Source organism: Gossypium arboreum, chromosome 6, assembly GCF_025698485.1.
Source record: "Gossypium arboreum isolate Shixiya-1 chromosome 6, ASM2569848v2, whole genome shotgun sequence".
NCBI classification, from domain to species: Eukaryota; Viridiplantae; Streptophyta; class Magnoliopsida; order Malvales; family Malvaceae; genus Gossypium; species Gossypium arboreum.
This window is the reverse complement of record NC_069075.1, coordinates 131,778,598-131,806,014: the sequence shown is the minus strand read 5'-3', so window position 1 is coordinate 131,806,014 and position 27,417 is coordinate 131,778,598. Positions and strand designations below refer to the sequence as shown.

Genomic DNA, 27,417 nt, shown 5'->3' with positions numbered 1-27,417 from the left:
AAAGATGGCATAGTGGCCGGCCATGACAAGGAGTTATGGGCAAGGAAAAACATGTTATGACATGTTTTGATAATGCATGATGTGATTATGGTTTGGAATGAGAGAGTTGGTCACATGATCAGCCATTGGAATGGTTAAATATGATCATATGTGGACCTAAGTATGACTAGACTATAGTTGGTCCATGGGAACTACAATATAGGTAAAGCCTACCTTAAAAACAGAGGCTGCCAGCTGCAGTGACGTGGATGTGAAAAATCACCAAAATTTGTAGGAATGGTGTTAAATAGTGAATAAATTATGTGATCGAACCTTGACGAGTCTATTTTCATATGAAAGTAACGAAATGATCATATGATCAGTATACCGAGAGATATTAAAGTTCTCGTGAGACAGGGCCAGAACGGTTTCTGGGTCCCCTGTACGACTTTGAAAATTTTCCATAAATTATCCAGAATGAATTAGAAGTCATGCCTTATATGTGCAGATTCCTTTTTGAGTCTAGTTTCATTGGAAACAAACGGTATCAGTATTGAAACCCTGTACAGAGAGATATTCAAGTTGTAACGCGCAAAGGTCAGTGTAGTCGACCCCTGTAACATGGGCGACTTTAACTAATAAACTGTACCAATTGGCCCGACCAAAATTCTAGAAATAAATCCATGGATGGATATATGAGTCTAAATTCAGGTAAAATTTACGGAATCAGTTTCCGAGTTGTGAAACTCGAGATATGCTTTTTAAGGCGACAGCGATGCAGTTTTCCAGCTTGCCTGGGAATGTCAAATTGGTCGGTGCCATAAGTGGTTTTGGCTTGTTAACCCCTCGTGTCCGACACCGGCAACGGTCTCGGGTTCGGGGTGTTACAATTATAACTAATTTTTATCAAAATAGTATTAATATTGATCATTACTTAAATAAATTACATAACTCACATAACGTACATAACAACTTACATAACTTAACTAATACATGTAGTTTAATCTAATAATTTCCTTAAAAGCATATAGTTTAAAAGTTCAAATTTCATAACTTAGATAATCTACATAACTTACATAAAACATAAATATATATCATATCAAGACTTACATAATAAACAACTTACCCGTGTAACTTATTGCCAACTTTAGACTTCAACAACTACGAAATGGATAGGACTTGGATGAATTTCTCAAGGGCAAGCAACGAGTATCAAAATGGAGTGCAATCCTTTTTAGATTTTGCATTTCACAATTCAAGCCAAGAGAATATGATTCTTTGCCCATGTAAGAAGTGTGGCAATATCTATTGGCATTATCGTGAAGTTGTCTACGAACATCTAATTGTTGATGGCTTCATTCGGGGGTATAAAAAATGGATTTTCCATGGAGAGTGTACACCTAGTGGAGCCTCTTCAACGATTAATCCGGGTTATCCTTATAGTGGTTACCGTCAGCATGTTAGAGAAGATGACATGGAAGGTATGATGCGGGATGCATTTAATATGCAGAGTGAAAGTTTCCAATCATTTCCACCAAACTATGTTGCATCTGATGATTATAATATCGGTGGGAATACTTTTATGGAAACGAGAAGAAGTGTACCGGATGAACAACCGAATGAATAAGCGGCGAAGTTCTACATGTTACTTGGTGAAATGAATAAAGAACTTTATGAGGGATCAAAATTTTCGAAAATGTCATTCTATATTCGCCTTTTCCACTTAAAATGTTTGGGAGGGTGGACCAGAAACTCTTTGACAATGTCATTAGAGCTTTTGAGAGAAATGTTCCGCTTGCAAAATCCTCAATCATGTAAAGACATGAAGAAAGTGATAAAAGATTTGGGCCTTGGGTACAACAAAATTCATAGTTGCCCAAATGATTGCATGTTGTATTGGGGTGATCGGAGAAATCAACAGTCTTGTCTTGTTTGCGGTAAATCTCGTTGGATGGAAAGAGATGCAGAAGATGTTAATGAGGATGAATATGGGCCATAGTCAAGAAGGAAGCCGAACAAGATTTTGCAATATTTCCCGCTAATCCCAAGGCTTCAAAGGCTATTCATGTCGTCAAAGACAGTCGGGTTTATGACGTGGCATCATGATCAACTAACGGATGATGGATTATTAAGGCATCCTACTGATTCTTTAGCATGGAAATCATTTGACAATAAATTTCCAAGCTTTGCAAGTGATCCTCGGAGTGTAAGGCTCGGGTTAGCATCTGACGGATTTAATCCTTTTAAAATCATGAGCACCTCGTACAGTACTTGGCCTGTGGTCTTTGTTCCTTATAATTTTCCTCCATGGCTCTGCATGAAGCAATCTTCTTTGATATTATCTATGATTATCCCTGGAGAGAAAGGCCCCGGAAATGATATTGACATATATCTGCAGCCACTTATTGAAGAGTTAAAACAATTATGGGCGGGTGTTGAGACATATGATGTATTGAGAAAGGAGAATTTTTACCTACGTGCTACTTTGCTGTGGACAATTAATGATTTCCCAGCATATGCGAATTTATCTGGTTGGAGTACCAGAGGACGTTATGCTTGTCCTTGTTGTGCTGCTCAAACGTGTTCACAATGGTTATATAATGGGAAGAAGTTCTGCTATATGGGGCATCGTCGGTGGTTAGATGAAAATCATAGCTATAGATTTCAGAGAGCTTTATTTGACGGTACTGAAGAGTTGAAAAAAGCTCCTGAGCAGACCATTGGATCTGAAATCTTATTCATGTTAAAAGATATGGATTTCAGTTATGGGAAGCTGAATCAACCATCTAACAGGCAAACAAATAGACGATCGAGGGATGAATCTGATGATGAATCTGACGAGGAGGATGACCCTAATGAGGCAGACTTGTGGAAGAAAAGAAGTATTTTTTTTGAGTTGCCTTATTGGGAGCATCACATATTACGCCACAATCTTGATGTGATGCATATTGAAAAGAATGTCTGCGAGAACATCATCCAGACAATTTTGAACGTCGATGGCAAATCAAAAGATAATCTTTAGAGTCAACTTGATTTAGTTCACATGAGAATTAGGCGTGATCTTCATCCCCAAGTACGTCCTAATGGAAAATATTGGTTGCCGCCTACAATTTTTGCAATGTCAAAGGAAGAGAAAGAAATGTTCTGCACGGTGTTGATGGATATAAAGGTTCCAAATGCGTATGCATCAAATATATCTCGATGTGTAAGTCTTAAAGATTGAAGACTATATTCATTAAAATCACATGACTATCACATCTTGATGCAAGATCTACTTTCAGTTGTTTTACGGTGCTGTATGTCAAAGAAGGTAACATCTTGTATAATTGAACTGTCCAATATAATGAAAGCAATTTGCGGCAAAGTTCTGAATGTTGAAGAACTTGAAAAAGTACAAGATCGAGCCACTTTGACATTATGCAATTTGGAGAAGATCTTTCCACCTTCCTTTTTCACAATTATGGTGCACCTTGTCATTCATCTCCCTCGTGAAACAATAATTGGTGGGCCGGTTTTCTATCGTTGGATGTATCCAATTGAAAGGTGCTAATTTATTTCGAAGGCGTTCCACCTTTATACCTATAGTTACTAGTTTTGATAATGTTGTATATGGTGTTTAGGTTCCTTAGCAAATTGAAGTCTTATTGCCGTAACAAGCGTTATCCGGAAGGATCGATTGCTGAAGGCTACTTGGCAGAGGAGTGTATGACATTCTGTTCTAGATATTTAGAAGATGTTGAAACAAGATTGAATAGACCAAGTAGAAATGCCGGACTCAATGATCCTAGCTTGGCCGAAACTTATTTATTTCAAAGTTATGGAGAACCAATCGGCAAAGTTGAAATTACAGAATTAGATGACCGATCTTGGATACAAGCACATAGATATGTTCTTTTCCACCACGATGCACTTGAACAATTACGCAAGTAAGTTCTAGAATATGATAAATATTCATCTTTTTTTGATTTGTTTATTTTTTAACAAATTAAACATGTTTTTAACCTAGTGAGTACAAACAAGTCTTAAAATCTCGTTCACGCTCACGAAGATTACAACATCGCGAGATTAATAGGTTATTCACAGAATCTTTTCATGAATGGTTAAGCCAAACGGTATGCAACTCAACATTTTATTGACAAATAATAATGTTTTCTCATAACATTTACAATTACTCAATTTACTTTTGATTCAATAGGTTTGGAGTGGGAATATTGTTAATGACGAAGTTAAATGGCTTTCCCAAGGTCCTAATCGAGTAGTAAAAAGATATAGTGGCTTCATCATGAATGGATTCAGATTTCATACCAAATATCACGAGAGATTGAGAAGAACTCAAAATTGTGGAGTAGTTGTTAATTCTTTAATTACAAGTTACGCTAGTGCTAGGGACAGTAATCCTGTCGAGGGAAATGTAGAGTATTATGGACTTCTAACCGACATTATTGAGTTGGATTATTATGGAAAATGGAAAGTTGTCTTATTTCGATGTGATTGGGCCGATGCTAATACTGCTCGCGGAATTAAAAATGATCAGTTTGGTTTTACAATGGTGAATTTCTCTCGATTAATTCACACTGGAGAACATTTGATAGACGAGCCGTATGTATTTTCTTCTCAAGTTAAACAAGTTTTTTACTCGAAAGATCCAATTGATGAGGGTTGGTACGTTGTACTCCGAAACACCCCTAGAGACTTGTTTGACATGGGGAATGGAAGTAGAGATGACATCGGTGAAAGATTAGAAACTTTGCCTTTTCCAGAACAAGACTTAGATGAAAATATCCCTAGTACTAGTACACAATTTCAATGGGTTCGTCAGGATGTAGACGAAGATATTTACGATTTATGATGTAGTAAGATTTTATGATTTTTATTTATATGTAATGTTACAATTTAACATTGGTCATGTTATATAATTTAACTATTTTATATTTACTATTGTTGTTATTTCTTACTAAAATTTTATCTATTTTATGTGTTGCGGAAAAATGCCTAGAAGAAGATTAAGAGATCTTAGTATTGTATGAAATACTACAAATTCGAAGAAGTAAATCTTGAAAGAATGAGCTTGTTGGATCTTCAAGCGTCTTTAGACACTTGACGAGTCTGTGGAAATTCAAAGTAATGTTAAGTTTATTTTACAAATTGTATTAAATTTTATTACTGATTTATTTTAAATTTCAATATAGTAATAATTTATTATTTTTCAATTGAAAATGGTGGGACGCTAGAGAGAGGTGAGGACGACGCTCCTAACAGATTTATATAACTTAAATTCATCGAGCGTGTCAAAGTAACTAGAAACAGATCATGGTCAGCCTGTTGGACAAGAAGCTCGACTTTTAGCAGGCTATTTGGGCATTATAGCACGAAATGCCAATATGTTGCCCATCAACTACAAATCATGGCATAACATGCCTGATAGCAATAAAAATCAAGCTCTCTCTAATATTAAGGTAACAAAATGTTAATGTAATTATAATACATTTGTTTAAGTTTCATTTATATTTACTTTTTAAACTTGTGTTTTTTAGGATAGGTTTGCTTTAGAGGTCTCTGATGCCTATATCAAGAAGGCATTGGGTAAAAAATGGAGAGACAATAAAAGCATTTTGAAAAAAGAATATTTTAAAAAACCCATAAGCCTCGAAGAAAAATTGCAAAATGTCCCACCGGGAATGCTGAGGTACCAATGGGAAGATCTTGTTCGATTTTGGAATTCGAAGAAAGGAGAGGTATTATGTACTTGCAAACTCTTATAAATTTTTCGGTTTATAGTATTTACTATATACGTAATAATAATTTCATTATGTAGGACCGTGAGCGAGTTGGAACAAGCAGCAGGCAAAAACAAAAATTTACGCATACCAGCGAGTCGAAAAGTTTTGCTTGTGTAGCTCAAAGCCGAGGTACTATGGATTTATTAAATCTATCAAGTATTAATAACTTTTTACTATTAAATATTATTTTTACTACTATATTGTAGGAAGCCTCGTTTGGTCAAAAAGTTGGACGCCTTCAACTTTTTGACATTACGCACAGGAAAAAAGATGGAACTCCGATGTCATCTGAGGCTGCAGAAATTATGGTATATTTACTTAATAAAAATTGATTCATTATAAATATTTATAATATTTAATTATAATGTTTTAATTCTTCGTTTTTATTAGTGTAATTTAAATAATGTTATGTTGTATTCCTTTTTATTGTATATTTCGTTTCTAACTTTTTAACTGATTTATTAGAAGAAACTAAAAGATAAGAAGGCAGAGTATGAAGCGACCGGTTCGACTGATAGTTCTGTTAATTTTGAGGATATTGATAACAGAATTATTAATGAAGTTTTGGGTCTTCAAAGGTATGGTCGGGTTAGATTTCAAGGATCTGGTGTTAACCCGACGCAATATTTTGGATCCACCTCGCACCAATACATGCCTTCCGGGAGTCAATGTGACAGCCCTAAAGTGACCCTAGTCGGAAAGCGGTTTCGGGATCGCTAAACTGAGTCACCAAATTATTTGAATATGATATCTATTGTCTAAAATATGTGATTATGAATGTGTGAAAGTTTTAAGCTTTGATTTAGTAAATTGCATGTGAAATTAGTCGATAGGACTTATGTGTGACACTTTCGAAATGTAATAGGTAAATCTATAAGGATCTATTAGTGCATGTAATCAAAGGGGTGGACTTGCATGTCAATTTCCTCCTTTTTATTTGCTAGTGGCCGGCCATGACAAAGGATGATGGGCAAAACATGTCATAAAACATGTTGTGACAATGGTGTATGTTAGGAAAAATAAAATAAGGAGTATGGGTAATAAAGAAATGGAAGAAAAAAAAGAATGGTGTGAGTGTTCCCCCATTGCCGTGAGTTGAGGGAAAGAAAAGAAAAAGAAAAAAATTTGTTCATCTTTTTCATTTCTTTGGGCGAAAATTCTAAGGAAGAAGGAAGGAGTTCTTGCTTCATGTTTGGTCCGGAAGAGGATTAGGAGGAGGTTTGGCCATACTTGTATCTAGATTAAGGTATGTTTGAGGTTGTGCCATGAGATTCATGCATGTTTTTAGTTGCTAGCTTGAGTCCTAATTAGCCCATGGTTCAAAACTTTGCTATGTCATGGGGATGATATTCGGCCAAGGTGGATTTTGTGTTAATGCCATTGCATGCTAAATATGAAGCTTGTTAATGATACATGTGATGGTGGATTGATGACTCTTGGATTTTCTTTTTAGCATTTTTGAGTGAAACATTAAGTTCTTTGTTTAACCATGACCAAAATTGAAATGGTATGGTGTTGTGATGTATTCGGCCATGGTATATCCATAAGTATGATTTATGCTTATTGCATGGTAGGTAAGATTTGTGTTTTGGATTTATGTTCATGTTTAGTTATAATCAACTTTGAGATTCGGCTCTTGCGCATATATATATATATGTATATATATATATATGTTTGCACATAACGAATTGGTATGACATATACAATATCTCAAGGTATATATTTACATATGATGGTGTTTCGGTTATGGAGTACATGATAGATGCGTATTGAGTTATAATAGGTAATGCATTAGTTAGTAAAAGGTATGCCATTTGTGTGTGGTATTGAGTATATAATTGGCCTCAACATAGACATGCATAATCGGCCACATGAATGAGTACATAGGTTGATGTGTTGTTCGCCATAGGTAAGCATATTGAAGGCTTTATCTTGACTTAGAAAATTCGGCTAAGGAGAGTATTAACTAATGTGTTGAGTTTGATTCATGATTCCGTACATATGTGACTTTAATGTCTAATGAATATATGTGGGCTAAGTACCTTGAGTTCCTCTTTTCGATGCTCAAGTGATTAAATCAATTTATTTGTGAAATTAAGCTCAAGAGCAAAGGGGAACTAAATCCGATAAAGGGAAGGAAAAAGTGGTCGAATAGCCATCGGAATCGTTCGACAACATCCGAGGTAAGTTTTCGAGTAATGGAACTTAAATTATGATTCAGTTAGAATATGTTTTAAGTAAATCAAAATCATGCTCTTGTATGTGGCTATTGAGCCGAAATTGTAAATGCGATAAGTGTCTTGCGTTTGAGCTTTGGTAATGAAAATGAAATATGAATGTGTCATGATTTATTGAGATATGAGCATGGTTACTCGAATGATATCCGGACTAAGATCCGAAGGCTTTTGTGCTAAGCGACTACATTCGGACTAAGATCCGAAGGCTTTTGTGCTAAGCGACTACATCCGGACTAAGATCCGAAGGCATTTGTGCTAGTAACTAAATCCGGGCTAAGTCCCGAAGGCATTTATGCTAGTAACTATATCCGGGCTAAGACCCGAAGGCCTTGGGCGAGTGGTTATATCCGGCTAAACCCCGAAGATGCTTGATTTGGGAATGAGCGATCTTGCTGAAAAATTTAAATTAATACGCTCGTAAAATCCCAGCGATGAGGTATGTTTCGTGTGTGCTTTGAATTAGTTGATCCCTTACAAATCTGTATTCGCTCAGTCAATAAATGAGCTACCGGCCTTTGGCTAAGTTGATCTTTTGTGTATGAACATAAGGGTTGGTAATGTGAAGTAAGTATGATATTGAGAATTTGTGCATATGAAATTATCCGTTTAGCTATATGAATGCTATACTTTTGTTGTGCTGGAATCCCTTGCTCAAAACTTACTAAGCATAAATTGCTTACTCCGTTTCTTTGTTTCTCTGTTTTATAGATTTTGGCTCGTCAGCTATCGGACTCGGGATTGTTGGAAGTCGAAGTCTCCCACACTATCAAAGCCCCCTTTTGGTACAATTTTGGTTGAACTTTGAAATGACATGTATAGGACTACCCTTTTTGTTGTGGGTCATGTACCCTTCGGTTTTGTGTAAATTTGGATAGCCATGCGAAAATGGCTTAAGTATACTTTGGGCATGGTATTATAATCATTGTATGTTGTTCATTAAGAGGTATGGAAATTTTTGGAAACGATTAGCCATTGGGATGGTTAACCATGATCATATTTTGTGCTATTTACGTTTAAGGGCTAGTTGAATCATGGAAACTATGAAATAGGTAAAGCCTACCTTAAAGACAGATGCTGACAACTGCAGTGATGTGGATGTGAAAAATCACTAAAAATAGTAGGAATGGAATTAAATAGTTAATAAATTATTTAAACGAACCTTGACGAGTCTATTTTCATAGGAGAGTAACGAAACGATCATATGAACAGTATGTTAAGAGATATTTAAGTTTTCGTGAGACAGGGCCAGAACGGTTTCTGGAGTCCCTGTTCCGACTTTGGAAATTCATTATAAATTGACCAGAGATAATTAGAAGTCATGCAATATATGTACAGATTCCTTTTCGAGTCTAGTTTCCGTAGAAAGAAACGGCATCAGTATTGAAGCCCTGTACAGGGAGATATCCAAATCGTAATGCAGGAAGGTCAGTGTAGTCGCACCCTGTAACAGGGGGGACTCTAACTAATAAACTGTACTAATTGACCTGACCAAAAATTCTAGAAAAAAATCTGTAGATGGACATATGAGTCTAGTTTCAGGGAAAAATCACAAAACTGATTTTCGAGTTGTGGAACTCAAGATATGATTTTTAAGGTGACAGTGACACAGTTAGCAGGCTGCCTGGAAATTTTTAAAATGGACTGTGAAAGCAAGTGATTTAAGTCTGCAAACCCCTCATGTCCGACTCCGGCAACAGTCTCGGGTACGGGGCGTTACAATTAAATTGGTATCAGAGCTATGGTTTAGTCGATTCTAGGACTACCGTAATACGTTGGGTCTAGCTATACATGCCATTATGTGATTTATTTGATAGTGTGGTGATTTCTGACAATTGAAATGTGTTTATTTATAGTAATGGATCCCGATCCCGACCGAAGCGGTAGCTAATGATCTTGAGAGTGTAGCGCTGCTCCGCTTTGGGACAGCGCCATGGACTCTCAACCTAATGCTAGTAATCCGAAGGATGAAGCTAGACAAGCTTTCTATAGCGTGATGAATGATTGGTTCAACCAATACATTCGAACTAATACTGGTGTTCCACAACCTCCATTCCCGACAAACACAACCCCGCACCTACCATACCTCCGTATCGACCAAATAAGGTCAAATAAGCCCCAGTTGATGAATTCAAAACATGGGCTACTGAATTTAAGGCTACGGATAGTGATGATGCCGAGCAAGCGGAATTTTGGTTGGACAACACTATCCGCACTCGATGAGCTATCTTGCACACCGATGAGTGCCTAAAGTGTACTATCTCCTTGCTACGTGATTCGCCTACTATTGGTGGAATACGTTGACTTCTGTGTGCCCAGAGAGCAAGTAACTTGGGAGTTTTTCCAAACCGAGTTTGAAAAGAGTATATCGATCGAGATTCATTGACCAAAAACGGAAGGAATTTCTTGAACTCAAACAAGGTTCCATGTCGGTTCTGACTATGAACGAAAATTTGTGAGGCTTAGCCGGTATGCGAGAATGCATTTCTTGAAGTCGTGATGTAAACGTTTGAGGATGGACTAAATGATGATATAAAGCTGTATGTTGGCATCTTGGAAATCCGAGAATTTGTGGTACTTGTTGAGCGAGCTTGTAAAGCCGAGGAGTTAAGTATGGAGAAAAGAAAAGCTGATATGGGAGCAAAGGAGTTTCGTAAAAGGTCTTCGGGAAAGCCCTTCCCACAATCATCGAAGAAATTTAGAGATGACTTAGGCCAGTCTAGGGACACTTCGGGTTTCTCTAGACGAGATCACGATCGACCCCCTGTGAGCACACGAGTCACTTCGGTCGCCAGTGTTGGAAATGATTGTCGGAACAGAACGGAATGTCGATATTGCGATAAATGGCACTCGGGGAGTTGTAGATTCCATGACCGCTCCTGTTACAAGTGCGGGTCAGTCGACCACTTTATCAAAGATTGCCCGAGACTGTCTGAACAGAACAAAAATCAGAATGGGAAACCTGGTGTTACCACTACTCGGGGTAGACCATCTAGGAATACGGGCAATGCTAGTGGCAGTCAGAGAGGATCTAGAGATGCTACGACCAGATCCGAGGCTCGCGCTCCTGCTAGGGCTTATGCCATACGCGCACGCGAGGATGCTTCCTCACCAGATGTTATTACCAGACTTTCACTCTCTTTGATACTAATGTGATTGCTTTGATTGACCTCGGTTCTACTCATTCTTATATATGCGAAACCTTAGCATCCAAGAAGACTTTACCTATTGAGTCTCTCGAGTTCGTAATTCGGTGTCAAATCCTTTGGGTCGTTCGTGCTTGTCGACAAAGTGTGTAAGAAATGTCCCTAGTAATTCGAGGTTCTGCTTTCCAATGGACTTGATGCTTTTGCCGTTTGATGAATTTGATGTTATTCTTGGTTTGGATTGGTTGACCGTGCATGATGCGGTTGTGAATTGAAAAAGCAAGACTATGGATTTGAGGTGTGCAAATAACGAGATGATCCGAGTTGAGTCTACGGACTTAAAGGGGTTGCCAGCTGTAATATCATCAATGTTGGCCCAGAAATATGTAAGAAAGGGGTGCGAAGCATACCTTGCATATGTACTTGATGATAAGGAGTTAGAAATAAAACCCGAATCTGTGTCGGTGGTTTGTGAATACCCGGATGTTTTTCCCGAAGAATTACCGGGTTTGCCACCTGTTCGGGAGATAGAGTTTGGTATTGAGCTTGTACCTGGGACTACGCCGATTTCGATAGCTCCGTATCGTATGGCACCAACCGAGTTAAAAGAGTTGAAAGCTCAGTTGCAAGAATTGACGGATAGAGGTTTCGCTCGACCAAGTTTCTCACCTTGGGGTGCACCAAGATTGTTTGTGAAAAGAAGGACGAACCATGAGGTTGTGCATTGACTATCGTCACCGAATAAAGTGACGATAAAGAATAAATATCCGTTATCACAGTATTGATGATTTGTTTGATCAACTAAAGGGAGCCTCGGTGTTTTCAAAGATAGATTTGAGATCGGGTTATTATCGCTTCTGGATTCGAGATTCGGATGTACCCAAGACTGCTTTCGAATAAGGTACGGTCACTACGAAGTTCTTAGTGATGCCGTTCGGGCTCACTAATGCCCTACGGTATTTATGGATTTGATGAATCGGATCTTGACAAGATTTGGACCGATTCGTAGTTGTGTTCATTGATGACATCTTGGTCTATTCAAGAGATGAGACCGAACATGCTAAGCACCTGAGATTAGTATTGCAAATTTTACGGGATAAGCAGTTATCTGCTAAGTTCACTAAGTGTGAGTTCTGGTTAAGAGAGGTTAGCTTCTTGGGTCATGTGGTATCCGACGGTATTCGAGTTGACCCGAGCAAAATTTCAGCCATACTTAACTGGAAGCCTCGAGAAATATTACTAAGGTTCGAGCTTTTGGGACTCGCGGTTACTACCGATGGTTTGTAAAGGTTTCTCGATGATAGCCACACCCATGACGGCTACTTCAAAAGATGTTAAGTTCGAATGGACGGAAAAATGTCGAAAAGTTTTGATCAACTGAAAACTTATTTGACTGGAAGCTCAATTTTAGTGCGGCCCGAATCGTGCAAAGAGTTTGTCATCTATAGTGACGCCTCCTTACTTGGGTTAGGTTGCGTATTGATGCAAGAAGGTCGAGTTGTGGCCTATGCGTTGAGACAATTAAAGCCACATGAGAAAATTATCCGACCCATGATCTCGAATTAGTCGCCATCGATTCGCTTTGAAAATATGGCGACATTACTTATTTGGTGAGAAGTGCCATGTATTTTTGGATCACAAAAGTCTCAAATATTTGATGACTCAAAGAGACTTGAATCTGCGACAAAGGCGTTGGCTTGAGTTGTTGAAAGATTATGAGCTGGTCATTGATTATCACCCGGGAAAGGCTAATGTGGTTGCGGACGCCTTAAGCCGAAAATCACTGTTCACTTTACGAGCGATGAATGTACACTTGTCTGTTCTACCCGACAATGTGTTAGTAGCCGAATTAAAGGCCAAACCATTATTGATTCATCAAATTCGTGAAGCTCAAAAAGTCGACGATGAGTTGGTTGCAAAACGGGCTGAATGTGTTCCGAATATGGAATCAGAGTTTCAAATTGATGAAGACGATTGTTTGAGGTTCAGAAGTCATTTGTGTGTTCCAAGAAATTCAGAACTCATTTCGATGATTCTGAACGAAGCTCATTGTAGCCGAATGTCAATTCACCCGGGGAGTACGAAAATGTACCATGACCTAAGACGTCAATTTTGGTGGCATGGTATGAAACGAGACATTTCCGATTTTGTCTCGAAGTGCTTAGTATGTCAACAAGTGAAGACGGAACATCAAGTGCGTACGGGTTTACTCCAACCGATCATGATACCTGAATGGAAATGGGATCGAGTAACGATGGATTTTGTATCTGGGTTGCCAGTGTCGGCAAGTAAGAAAGATGCAATTTGGGTCGTCATTGATAGATTAACTAAGTCGGCTCACTTTATCCCCGTACGCACGGATTTTTCAATGGATAAATTAGCTGAATTATATGTTTCTCAGATTGTGAGATTACACGAGGTACCTATTTCTATTGTGTCGGATAGAGATCCGAGATTCACCTCACGATTTTGGAAGAAATTGCAAGAAGCGTTGGGTACCAAGTTGCATTTTAGCACCGCTTTTCACCCCCAAACCGATGGTCAATCCGAGCGGATAATTCAAATACTCGAGGATATGTTGAGATGATGCATCCTTGAGTTTAGTGGTTCATGGGAATGGTATTTACCTTTGATTGAATTCGCTTACAACAATAGTTTTCAATCAAGTATTAAGATGGCACCTTACGAGGCTTTGTACGGTCGTAAATTCCGTACACCATTGTTTTGGACCGAGCTCGGTTAAAGTAAAATTTTCGGAGTTGATTTGATTAAAGATGCTGAACAGAAAGTAAAGGTAATTCGTGAAAGTCTGAAGGCGGCCACAGATCGTCAGAAATCGTACGCGGATTTGAAACGAAAAGACATTGAATATCAGGTGGGAGATAAAGTGTTTCTTAAAGTTTCGCCATGGAAAAAGACACTCATATTTGACCGTAAGGGCAAGTTGAGCCTGAGATTCATTGGGCCGTACGAAATCTCCGAACGAGTTGGTCCAGTTGCGTATAGATTGATTTTGCCCTCTGAACTTGAAAAGATTCACGACGTCTTTCATGTTTCGATGCTTCGACGTTATAGATCCGATCCGTCACACGTGATTAATCCATCAGAAGTTGAAATTCAATCTGACTTGAGTTATGAAGAAGAACCGATTCGTATCCTAGCTCGTGAAGTGAAAGAGTTGCGAAACAAAAGGGTTCCGTTAGTAAAGGTGTTATGGCTCAAACACGGAGTCGAAGAAGCTACTTGGGAAACCGAGAATACCATGAAAGAACGATACACAAACTTATTTACCGGTAAGATTTTCGGGGACGAAAATTTCTTAAGTGGGGAGAGTTGTGACAACTAAAGTGACCCTAGTCGAAAGCGGTTTGGGACCGCTAAACCGAGTCACCAAATTATTTGAATATGATATCTATTGTCTAAAATATGTGATTATAAATGTGTGAAAGTTTTAAGCTTCGATTTAGTAAATTGCATGTGAAATTAGTCGATAGGACTTATGTGTGACACTTTCGAAATGTAATAGGTAAATCTATAAGGATCTATTAGTGCATGTAATCAAAGGGGTGGACTTGCATGTCAATTTCCCCCTTTTTATTTGCTAGTGGCCGGCCATGACAAAGGAGGATGGGCAAAACATGTCATAAAACATGTTGTGACAATGGTGTATGTTAGGAAAAATAAAATAAGGAGTATGGGTAATAAAGAAATGGAAGAAAAACAAAGAATGGTGTGAGTGTTCCCCCCCATTGCCGTGAGTTGAGGGAAAGAAAAAGAAAAAGAAAAAAAAAATTGTTCATCCTTTTTTATTTCTTTGGGCCGAAAATTCTAAGGAAGAAGGAAGGAGTTCTTGCTTCATGTTTGGTTTGGAAGAGGATTAGGAGGAGGTTTGGCCATACTTGTATCTAGATTAAGGTATGTTTGAGGTTGTGCCATGAGATTCATGCATGTTTTTAGTTGCTAGCTTGAGTCCTAATTAGCCCATGGTTCAAAACTTTGCTATGTCATGGGGATGATATTCGGCCAAGGTGGATTTTTGTGTTAATGCCATTGCATGCTAAATATGAAGCTTGTTAATGATGCATGTGATGGTGGATTGATGACTCTTGGATTTTCTTTTTAGCATTTTTGAGTGAGACATTAAGTTCTTTGTTTAACCATGACCAAAATTGAAATGGTATGGTGTTGTGATGTATTCGGCCATGGTATATCCATAAGTATGATTTATGCTTATTGCATGGTAGGTAAGATTTGTGTTTTGGATTTATGTTCATGTTTAGTTATAATCAACTTTGAGATTCGGCTCTTACACATATATATATATATGTATATATACATATATATATATATGTTTGCACATAATGAATTGGTATGACATATACAATATCTCAAGGTATATATTTACATATGATGGTGTTTCGGTTATGGAGTACATGATGGATGCGTATTGAGTTATAATAGGTAATGCATTAGTTAGTAAAAGGTATGCCAATTGTGTGTGGTATTGAGTATATAATTGGCCTCAACATAGACATGCATAATCGGCCACATGAATGAGTACATAGGTTGATGTGTTGTTCGACCATAGGTAAGCATATTGAAGGCTTTATCTTGACTTAGAAAATTCGGCTAAGGAGAGTATTAACTAATGTGTTGAGTTTGATTCATGATTCCGTACATATGTGACTTTAATGTCTAATGAATATATGTGGGCTAAGTACCTTGAGTTCCTCTTTTCGATGCTCAAGTGATTAAATCAATTTATTTGTTAAATTAAGCTCAAGAGCAAAGGGAACTAAATCCGATAAAGGAAGGAAAAGTGGTCGAATAGCCATCGGAATCGCTCGACAACATCCGAGGTAAGTTTTCGAGTAATGGAACTTAAATTATGATTCGGTTAGATTATGTTTTAAGTAAATCAAAATCATGCTCTTGTATGTGGCTATTGAGCCGAAATTGTAAATGCGATAAGTGTCTTGTGTTTGAGCTTTGGTAATGAAAATGAAATATGAATGTGTCATGATTTATTGATATATGAGCATGGTTACTCGAATGATATCCGGACTAAGATCCGAAGGCTTTTGTGCTAAGTGACTACATCCGGACTAAGATCCGAAGGCTTTTGTGATAAGCGACTACATCCGGACTAAGATCCGAAGGCATTTGTGCTAGTAACTAAATCCGGGCTAAGTCCCGAAGGCATTTATGCTAGTAACTATATCCGGGCTAAGACTCGAAGGCCTTGGGCGAGTGGTTATATCCGGCTAAACCCCGAAGATGCTTGATTTGGGAGTGAGCGATCTTGCTGAAAAATTTAAATTAATACGCTCGTAAAATCCCAAATGATGAGGTATGTTTCGTGTGTGCTTTGAATTAGTTGATCCCTTACAAATCTGTATTCGCTCACTCAATAAATGAGCTACCGGCCTTTGGCTAAGTTGATCTTTTGTGTATGAACATAAGGGTTGGTAATGTGAAGTAAGTATGATATTGAGAATTTGTGCATATGAAATTATCCGCTTAGCTATATGAATGCTATACTTTTGTTGTGTTGAATCCTTGCTCAAAACTTACTAAGCATAAATTGCTTACTCCGTTTCTTTGTTTCTCTGTTTTATAGATTTTGGCTCGTCAGCTATCGGACTCGGGATTGTTGGAAGTCGAAGTCTCCCGCACTATCAAAGCCCCCTTTTGGTACAATTTTGGTTGAACTTTGAAATGGCATGTATAGGACTACCCTTTTTGTTGTGGGTCATGTACGCTTCGGTTTTGTGTAAATTTGGATAGCCATGCGAAAATGGCTTAAGTATACTTTGGGCATGGTATTATAATCATTGTATGTTGTTCATTAAGAGGTATGGAAATTTTTGGAAACGATTAGCCATTGGGATGGTTAACCATGATCATATTTTGTGCTATTTATGTTTAAGGGCTAGTTGAATCATGGAAACTATGAAATAGGTAAAGCCTACCTTAAAGACAGATGCTGACAGCTGCAGTGACGTGGATGTGAAAAATCACTAAAAATAGTAGGAATGGAATTAAATAGTTAATAAATTATTTAAACGAACCTTGACGAGTCTATTTTCATAGGAGAGTAACGAAACGATCATATGAACAGTATGTTAAGAGATATTTAAGTTTTCGTGAGACAGGGCCAGAACGGTTTCTAGAGTCCCTATTCCGACTTTGGAAATTCATTATAAATTGACCAGAGATAATTAGAAGTCATACAATATATGTACAGATTCCTTTTCGAGTTTAGTTTCCGTAGAAACAAACAGCATCAGTATTGAAGCCCTGTACAGGGAGATATCCAAATCGTAATGCAAGAAGGTCAGTGTAGTCGCACCCTGTAACAGGGGGGGACTCTAACTAATAAACTGTACTAATTGGCTTGACAAAAAATTCTAGAAAACAATCTGTAGATGGAAAAATGAGTCTAGTTTCAGGGAAAAATCACGAAACTGATTTTCGAGTTGTGGAACTCAAGATATGATTTTTAAGGTGACAATGACACAGTTAGTAGGCTGCCTGGAAATTTTTAAAATGGACTGTGAAAGCAAGTGATTTAAGTCTGCAAACTCCTCGTGTCCGACTCCGGCAATGGTCTCGGGTACGGGGCGTTACAGTCAAAGTCAAGCTGAAGTTCAGAGGTTAAAAGATCAGATAGTTCAGATACATGCTAGCACAGATGAGCAAATTTCTCAACTTAGAGCGGAGGCAAGCGGAGGAGGGCGGAGGCAAGCAAGGGAGGCGAGGCGAGCAGAAATACAATGAACTCCAAAGAAGAAGCTTCAAATTATGATGACTATGTTCCACCAATTTCAAAATCCGCCATCATAGACATTTGTTTTCTTGTAACTTTTAACATTATTTTAAGAATATTTTGAATATTCATTTACAATTTATATAATATATTTTTCGTATAATTTTGTATTATTTAAATTTGCGTGTCTTGGTTTTGTTGGATTTCATGGTATATTTGTTGTTTTTTACTGAATTTCTTGCAGGAGGGTTGGATATAGGTGTAAAAATACATATTACAAAATTGGGCAAATTAGCTGCGTTTTTTAAAAAAGCGCCGCTAAAAGTATAGGTCTATAGCTTTTATAAGAGCGCCGCTAAAGGTCCTGGTCTTTAGCGGCGCTTTTATAAAAAAACGCCGCTAATTTTTGTGGCGCTGCATATAGCGACGTTTTTTCCAGAGCTTCGGAAAGCGCCGCTAAAGGCAAAAAAAAACGCCACTAAAAGTCTGTTTTCTTGTAGTGCAACTCCCGTTTTCAAAAGACCTCCCTTTTTTAAAAAAGAGGTTTCGACAAATATATGATTAAAAATAATCCTAATTCTATGCTAAATTGATAAAAATTAATATATAAATTATAATAGATATAATTATATATTCAATATTATCATCTTATTATTATTATTTGAAAAAAAACTTATCAAATAAAATATGATTAAATTAACACTAATCCTAACTCTATATAAAGTTGATAATAATTAATATATATTATAATGGACATAATTATATATTAATAATTATTATCTTTTTATTAAACTAAAACATTTATTCAAGAAGCCTTTTGAAAATATTTTCAAAAAGAGGCATCTAATTTTTATTATTTACAAAAAGAGCAACTAAATTTTAAAAATAGTTCAATTAAGTCCCTAGACTTAATGAAAATTTGAAATTGAGTTGCAATTTAAAACTTGGATCAAAATTGACCCTTTTATTTGAATAACCAAAAATTTAATTTTATTTAGGGAATAATTTCTCTAAAAATTATGTTAAAATCAATCACCAGAAAAGATTGGAGGGGTCACAAGCGGTCCCGCTTAAGTTCGAATCTCCTAAACAGAATTTATTTAAACATACTAATTCCCGAAAATATGCCCTAAATCATTTATTTAAAAGGAAAATAAGAAAATTTAAACATCCGATAAAATGAATGAAATTTGATTCCGTTCAATCTTTTCTCCCCGGTAATATTTCAGATGTTGAGCATTAACTTGAAAATTACCTCCCTAACCTTAGAGTTCAACAACTCCGTATGGATAGACACGATGAATAGTAAATGGACTAGACTAACGTGATTTTAGTTTACTTGGAAAGAACCTTAATCTAGAATTAAATAACAAAAACTTGCTAACCTGCTTCAAATTTTCGAACTTGAATGTGCTTGTCATGCCATTTCTTAAGTCTCTCCTAGAGTAATTTGGCATTTTCGTATGAGAACATTCGAAATTCCTCTAGCTCATTGAGTTGGAGCATCCGTTTCTCTTTAGCAAGCTTAAGATCCAAGTTGAGTTATCGTAGGGCCCAATAAGCTTTGTGCTCTAACTCCAGGGGTAGATGACAGGCTTTTCCAAAGACCAACCTGTAGGGTGACATCCCTAAAGGTGTCTTGTATACTGTTCTGTAAGCCCATAAAGCATCATCAAGTCTTTTGGACCAATGTCGTCAGTTCGGGCAAACTACCTTCTCAAGTATGCCTTTGGTCTCCTTATTCGCCAATTCAGCTTGCCCATTCGTCTGCGGATAGTAAGCTGAAGTGACCTTGTGTTTCACTCCATGTTTTTCTTATAACCATTTCAACCACTTGTTCACAAAATAGGACCCTTCATCGCTGATAATAGCTTTTCGGGTTCCAAACCTTGTGAACACGTGTTTCTGTAAAGACTTCATCACAACCCTAGCATCATTTGTTGGATAAGCTTTAGCCTCGACCCACTTAGACACATAGTCTACTGCTACCAATATATCCTTGTGACCAAAGGACGGAGGGAAAGGATCAAGAAAATCAATACCCCAAACATCGAACAATTCTACCTCAATGATGTTTTTTCGAGGCATCTCATTTCTGTTGGTGACATTTCCAACCCTTTGACATCGATCACAACTCTTTACGTAAGCATATGCGTCATTGAATAGTGTTGGCCAAAAGAATCCGGCTTGCAATACTTTGGCCGCAGTACAAGTACCTCCGAAGTGTCCCCCACTCGGAGCTAAGTGACATTGGTATAAAATCTTTTGTACTTCTTCTTCTACCATGCATCTCCTGATTATTTGATCTTTTGTACTTTTTCTTTTGATGATATGTCTTATCAATTGGCATCAAACCACAAGATAAATAGTTAGCAATATTAGCAAACCAAGGGGTCTTATGGACATGATTTACCTTCAGTATGTGTTCATCTGGAAACGTCTCTCGAATTGGTATAAGAGAAGAGTTCCCTTCTTGTGGATCTAATCTAGATAAGTGGTCTGCTACTTGATTTTCTACTCCTTTTCGATCTTAAATATCTAGATTGAACTCTTGAAGTAGAAGTACCCATCGAATCAACCTCGGCTTAGCGTCTTTCTTGGAAAGCAAGTACTTAATTACTGAGTGGTCCATATAGATAGTCACTTTGTTATCTACAAGATAAGATCAAAACTTGTCAAAAGCAAACACAATAGCAAGTAACTCTTTTTCTATTACCGTATACTTCAGTTGAGCTCCTGTCAGAGTTTGACTTGCGTAATAAATGGGATGAAAAACTTTGTTCCTTTACTGACCCATGACAACTCCTATCGCGAAGTCACTTACGTCGCACATCAATTCAAATGGAAAATCCCAGTTTGGTGTGACGATTATGGGTGTCGTAACTAGCCAACTCTTCAAATATTTGAAAGCTCTTAAGCACTTTTCATCAAATTTGAACATAGTGTCCTTCTCCAATAACTTGCATAAAGGTTTAGCAATTTTAGAGAAGTCCTTGATAAATCTTCGATAGAAACCAACGTGGCCCAAAAAGCTCCTAACACCCTTTACAGATGTTAGAGGTGGGAGTTTCTCAATAACATCTACCTTTGCTTTATCTACCTCGATTCCATGTCTTGTTATCCGATGCCCTAGAACAATACCTTCTCGTACCATGAAATGGCACTTTTCCTAGTTGAGTACTAGGTTTGTTTCTTCGCATCACCTTAACACCTTCACTAGATTGGCTAAGCAATCGTCTTAAGTATCTCCAAATATTAAAAAATCATCCATAAAAACTTCCAAATACTTCTCAACCATGTCAGTAAAAATAGACATCATATATCTTTGAAATGTAGCAGGTGCACTACATAAACCAAATGGCATGGGTCTAAATGCAAATGTACCATATGGGAAGGTGAATGTTGTCTTGTGTTAATCTTCCAGTGCTACTTTAATCTAATTATACCCCAAGTATCCCTCAAGAAAATAATAATAGTCTTGCCCTACGAGTCTATCCAGCATCTGGTCCAAAAACGGCTAAGGAAAGTATCTTTCCTAGTCACCTTGTTCAGCTTCTAGTAGTCGATGCAAATTCTCCATCCCGTAACAGTTCTGATTGCTATCAACTTGTTATTCTTGTTTTCAATAACCGTGATAACTCTTTTCTTTGGCACGCACTGGACCAGACTTATCCATGAACTGTCTGAGATGGGGTAGATTATACCCGCATCTAACCACTTGATGATTTCTTTCTTGACTACATCCTTCATGATAGGGTTCAGTCTTTGTTGTCCATCAATCGTCCCTTTTTCGCCATCTTCCAAGATAATCTTGTGCATGCATACAAATGGACTAATACCGCGGATATCGGCTATGGTCCATATGATAGCCTTTTTTAGTTGTTTCAATACAAGGATAATTTTCTCTTCTTGCTCACTAGTTAATTCTGCTGAAACAATCACAAGCAGAGTAGAAGCGTTACCTAAATAAACATATTTTAGATGTGAAGGTAGTACCTTGAGTTCTAATTTAGGTGGATCCTCGATTGAAGCTTTTGGTTGGGCATAATCCCTTTTCTCTAATTCCAAAGATTCAAAACTGGTTTGCAGATTAAATCCCTTTTGATTAGCTTCTAACAACGCTAAGTATTCATCCCCCTCTTCATTATTCGGAGGATTTGATGTCAAAATTTGTTCCAACGGATCCTCAACATGGTCGAGATCCTTCTCCACTATTAAATCCTCTAAATCGGATAATGCAGAACAATCATCAATTATGTCAGAAAATCACATAGACTTAAAAACGTTAAATGTTACCTGATCATCTTAAACACCCATAGTAAGCTAGCCCTTCTAGACATCAATAAGGGTCTTTCCGGTTGCTAAGAACGGTCTTCTTAAGATAATTGGCACTTCTTTGTCTGCTTCAAAGTCTAGAATAACAAAATCAGTAGGGAAGATAAATTTATCTACACGTACCAATACATCCTCGATTTTTCCTTTTGGATGTACTAAGGATCAATCTGCTAATTCAAGTGTAACCGTAGTAGGCTTAACATCACCAATCCCCAACTTCCTAAATATTGACATAAGCATCAAGTTAATACTCGCACCTAAGTCACATAATGCCTTACCACAATATGTTGTTCCAATGTTGCAAGGTATGATAAAACATCCAGGATCCTTCAACTTTGGAGGTAGTTTATCTTGAAGATATGCACTGCATTCCTTTGTCAGAGCTACAGTCTCAAATTCTCTGAGTCTTCGTTTTTTGGACAGGATATCCTTCATGAATTTGACGTAGTTTAGTATTTGCTCAAGTGCTTCAACCAATGGGATGTTGATATGAAGTTGCTTGAGTACGTCTAGGAACTTCTTGAATTGAATCTCCTACTTCTGCTTTTGAAGTCTTTGAGGATAGGGTGGTGGTGGTTTCTTTACTGGAACTGGTTGATTCGTATTCTGTGGCAATTCTATATCTAACGGAGTTATTAGCTGATCAGAATTAGCTGGTTCTAAAATTACCTTGTCGAGTTTTGCAGAGTCTGGTTCTTATGAAACTGAAATTTCAACACTCAATTGAACTTCCTTTAAATCTTAAGCGTCAGCATGCTCTTTTTCAGCTTCAATGGTGTTGGGCTCCATTATCTTTGCACTCCTCAATGTCAGCGCTTTGCAATGTTCCTTCCCCGGATTCCTCGGATTCTCCATATCACTAGGTAAAGCACCTGGTAGTCAGTTTCTGAGTTCAGTTACAAGCTGGCCCATTTGGTTTTCTAGGTTCTTCAATGTAGCTGCTTGGCTTTGGATTAAGGCATCATTCTTGGCCATATATGCCTTCAACAAATTTTCTAAGCCATTGTATGGTTCAGCTTGGGTTGGTTTCTGAACTTGTTGGGGAAAACTAGGAGGTTGGGTTAGTCTAGGTTGGGCGTAAGTATTACTGGTTCCAACCCCTTGGTTACTTTAGGAAAAGTTCGGGTAGTTTCACCACGATGGGTTATAGAAATTGGATTGTAGTCCTTGCCTTCCTTGATTTTGGTTCTGGTTACCTATGTAGTACATAGATTCTGGTTTTGATGGACATTTTTCAAACAAATGTCCTTTCCTACAATAGACACAGGCTATATTTTCAAATTGGGTTGGTGGCTCCGCTGCAAAACTGTTAGACCCATTAGTAGTAAAATTCTTTAACATTGAGGATATTGATGATACCTGAGATGCGAGTGAAGTGAGAGCGTCTACTTCATGTACTCTAGTAACTCGTCTTCCTAACGCTGGTCGATTGGTTGGCCATTGACAATTGTTACTGGCAATCCTCTCAATGATTTCATAAACCTCATTATAAGACTTAGAAAGGAGAGCACCGTTAGCAGAAGCGTCCGCTATCATTCTCGTGTGAGTATTGAGACCATTATAAAATGTCTCAAGTTGGATACAATGTGCGATTCTGTGATGAGGGCACTTTCGGAATAACTTTTTGCACCTTTCCCATGCCTCATACAAGGACTCATCATCCATTTGTTGGAAAGCAGTGATCTCATTCCTAAACTTAGCATTCTTGCTGGGCGGGAAATACTTCATAAGGAATCTTTCTACTAACTCTTGCCACGCGGAAATTGAGTTTGGTGGCAATGAATTCAACCAGGTTCAAGCTCTATCCCTTAGTGAATATGGGAATAGCTTCAATCGTAATGCATTTTCGTGAACTACGGCTAACTTGAAAGAATCTCTCACCTCCATAAATAGTCTTAACTGTAGGTGAGGATCTTCGGTAGGCATTCCACTGAATTGACCCACTATCTGAAGCATCTAGAACATGACTGGCTTCAGCTCGAACTATTGTGCCTCAATTTCGGGTCTCCTAATACCCGAATTAAGATCATTAAATACTGGCATGGCATACTATTGTAAAGCACTTATCATCAACAATAAGGATAGGATTTTGAGCAGGGTTTGCTTTATTTCTTTGATTTAAATTTTCAAGGTTCATTTCTTCGGTCCTTCTCTAACTAACTTCTCTTCTTCATTCTCGAAAAGTTTTTTCTAACTCAGGGTCTACAGGGAATAGGTCAATAATTCGGTCAATACTCATAAACACCTAAAATAATTGCAAAAAAATTAATTAAGTTACAAATTTAATAGAAAATTAAACCAAAATGTAAAACTAACAAATTCACAAATAATGACTTTTTAAAATAGTCCCCGGTAACGGCGCCAAAAACTTGGAACGACAGAAATGTGCAATTGCACACAATCGCAACAAGTAATAAAGTGACAAGTAAATGTCGAGTTATCGTATCCATAAGGACTGTGAAAATAATTATTTATGAATGCTATTTAAAACACTTTGGTAAAGAAAAATATTTTGTTTGAAGAGGGTAATTAAAAACTAAGATTTTAAACTAAGTAAACTAAAGAAATAAATCTCAAATGCACGATTTCAAAATATGGTTTAATCAAGATGACATAATTGTGTTGATTTAATTACATTTCTTTAATTTAGAATTATTAAACTCATGTTTATGTTACTACGAATAAATTCATGGCAACTCGGTAATTTGCTAACTTATGAACATATTCACCTATACAAATCCATTCTTCTCTTAACATATCCCTATGTTAATTCAAACGATTAAACAGATTTTAATAAGCAAACATGTTATGGCACATACATACTCATTAAATTGAACTAATCTCTTACATATCCCTATGTTAATTCAAACGATTAATTAAATCTAAAAAGCACATAAAAGACTATGTGAGGTAACAAGGTATTCTTACCTTGAAACAGTTTAATCACAATAATCTTGCAAGTTATGCAAGGCAAGTGTATCGCCAGATACATTGCTAATTTAACCTTCAGCTACCTTAAAAGAATAAACATGCGCTGATTAAGTATTGTATCCATTAATTACAATTTCAATCCATTTAAATAATTAATTCATTACCTACCTCACAATTGTAATGCAAAAATAACTTAGGCATGATTTTACTTAATCAAGCATTTTATCAAGGACTATAACAATATAAACACAATTTTAATAATTTAAGTAGATGAACTGCAATCAAACTAACATGAATTAAATTCAACCTAAGCTGATTAAATTAACCATTCCAACAACATAAATATTCATAGATATGTTCATCATAACAACAACAAAAATTAAAGAGATAGGGAACAAGAATCAAATCCGGTGTTTTTTCGTGGCTTGACTAGGTTGCTCCATTCTTACTTCTTTTTTTGTCCTCGCCGATCAAGGCTTCTATGAACACTCAATTGCTCCAAAATGGCTGAAGAATAACCCTTTCTCAAGGGGAGAAACTGGCACAAGAGCAAGGGACTTCGAATGGGAAATTGAGAGGAGAAAGTGAGAGAGGAGAGAAGAGATGTGAATGAATGAGGGGTGCCTTGAATGATTAGCCAAGGGGGTTTTTATAGATGAATGTGGGAGCTAAAATTTGCTAAAAATATCAGCCAAATTGCCACCCCTTGGCCGGCCATCTATGTGGAAAAGTTGATGGCTTCAACTTTGCTAAATTTGGCTTGGGGCAAATCTTCAAAGCCATCAATTGTGGAGGGACTGATTTGCAATTTGGACAAGTCTTCAAGGGCTTCTTTACAGCTTAAATAATCAGCTAATGAGCTGAATTAGGTCAACACTTGGATAGTTTTGGGCTGTCCTCTCCTTCCTGGTTCGGTTCAATCAGACCATTTTTTCATAATTAATTAATAATAATTTATTAGCCCAAATTAAATTTGATATAAATTCAAATTAATTATATTATGATTTAATACATATAATTTTGGACCGTCTTAGGCTGGAAATTAATACGCCTCGATACTTCAAATTGCTTATTGATTTTGTGATACTGGCAGTGTCTGCCGAGCCATTTTTCGCCCTCTGTGCTAACCTGTTGAAAATAACCAAAATTCATCAAAAATAATTATAAAATTAACTAAATTTCAACATGTTCATATTTTAAGTGCACTTTAATTATTTTATAAAAATTAATTATTTTTCGACCAGAATTTAACCGAATTCACATGAATTTAAGTTAAAAAGGGTATGAAAAAGTGTGTAAATTTTTGTATTTCCAGAGCCACTGCCACTCCAACTCCTCGTTGATGTGTTGCTTGAGTATGAAAGCTGATAGTTACGCACTGTGCTTGATGTTCCTCTTCATGCAAATCTGATGAATTTCGATTTGATGCTGAATGCAGTTGACTTGGAGCGTGGTGGTCGCCCACCATCTGAAGGTTGGGGACAAGGGTTCCGACCCGACATTCAATGTCAAATTTGCCATATATTTGGCCATGAGGTTTCAAAGTGTTATTACCGGTACAATAAAGACTAGGATGGCCCGTTGTTTGGAGATTAGAGTTATAAGCGAGTCGCACGTTCTGGTCCAGGCGAGGATAATGGTTTTTCTGCTCTGAAGCCGGTGTCTAGTCCATTTGTTGCCTCTCGTTCACCAGCTTCACAAGGTTTTGCCTCTGGGAATCAGTGGCCTTCTTCTGAGCCGCCATTCACAAATGGAAATAATAGGGTTTTTGTGTCGCAATACAAAAATAAAGGTAATAGGGTTACAAACCCATTTGGTGTTTATGTTGATAGATCAGATCACTTTGTTAGGGCCCATGGTCGGTCAAATGTTGGTTATGACTATGGATCTGGGTCAACAATGGTTGCTGTTGGTGCTGATGGGGTTCCGTCTAATGGACTCCACGTGCGTGGTCCACCTTCTGGCCCAACGCATGAATTTGGGTGTGGGCGTGTTTCTCACCCTGCTGGGCCGAAACCAAATAGGCCTATTTCTAACCATGTGGAAGCTGGTTCATCTTTTGGTTTTGGTCATGAATTAGGGCCGTCAGATACTGGTACATATAATGGGCCTGAGCAGTTTGTTCCTTGGTGAACCAAACTACGAGCTCAAGTTATATTGGCTCCGATCATGCATTGGGCTTCCGCGTATACCTGATGTCCATACATCTGATATCTCCGACACTTCAGGGTTTAATGTGCATG

The 27,417-nt window shown here is 37.4% G+C and overlaps 1 non-coding gene across 1 annotated transcript; it reads left to right on the top strand.

The window, feature by feature from the left end:
• The first annotated feature begins 23,834 nt into the window (after window positions 1–23,834).
• LOC128294609 (small nucleolar RNA R71) lies at window positions 23,835–23,941 on the top strand. The gene has a single exon (XR_008284917.1). It is a non-coding gene; the product is annotated as a small nucleolar RNA R71 (small nucleolar RNA).
• The last annotated feature ends 3,476 nt before the right edge of the window (window positions 23,942–27,417 follow it).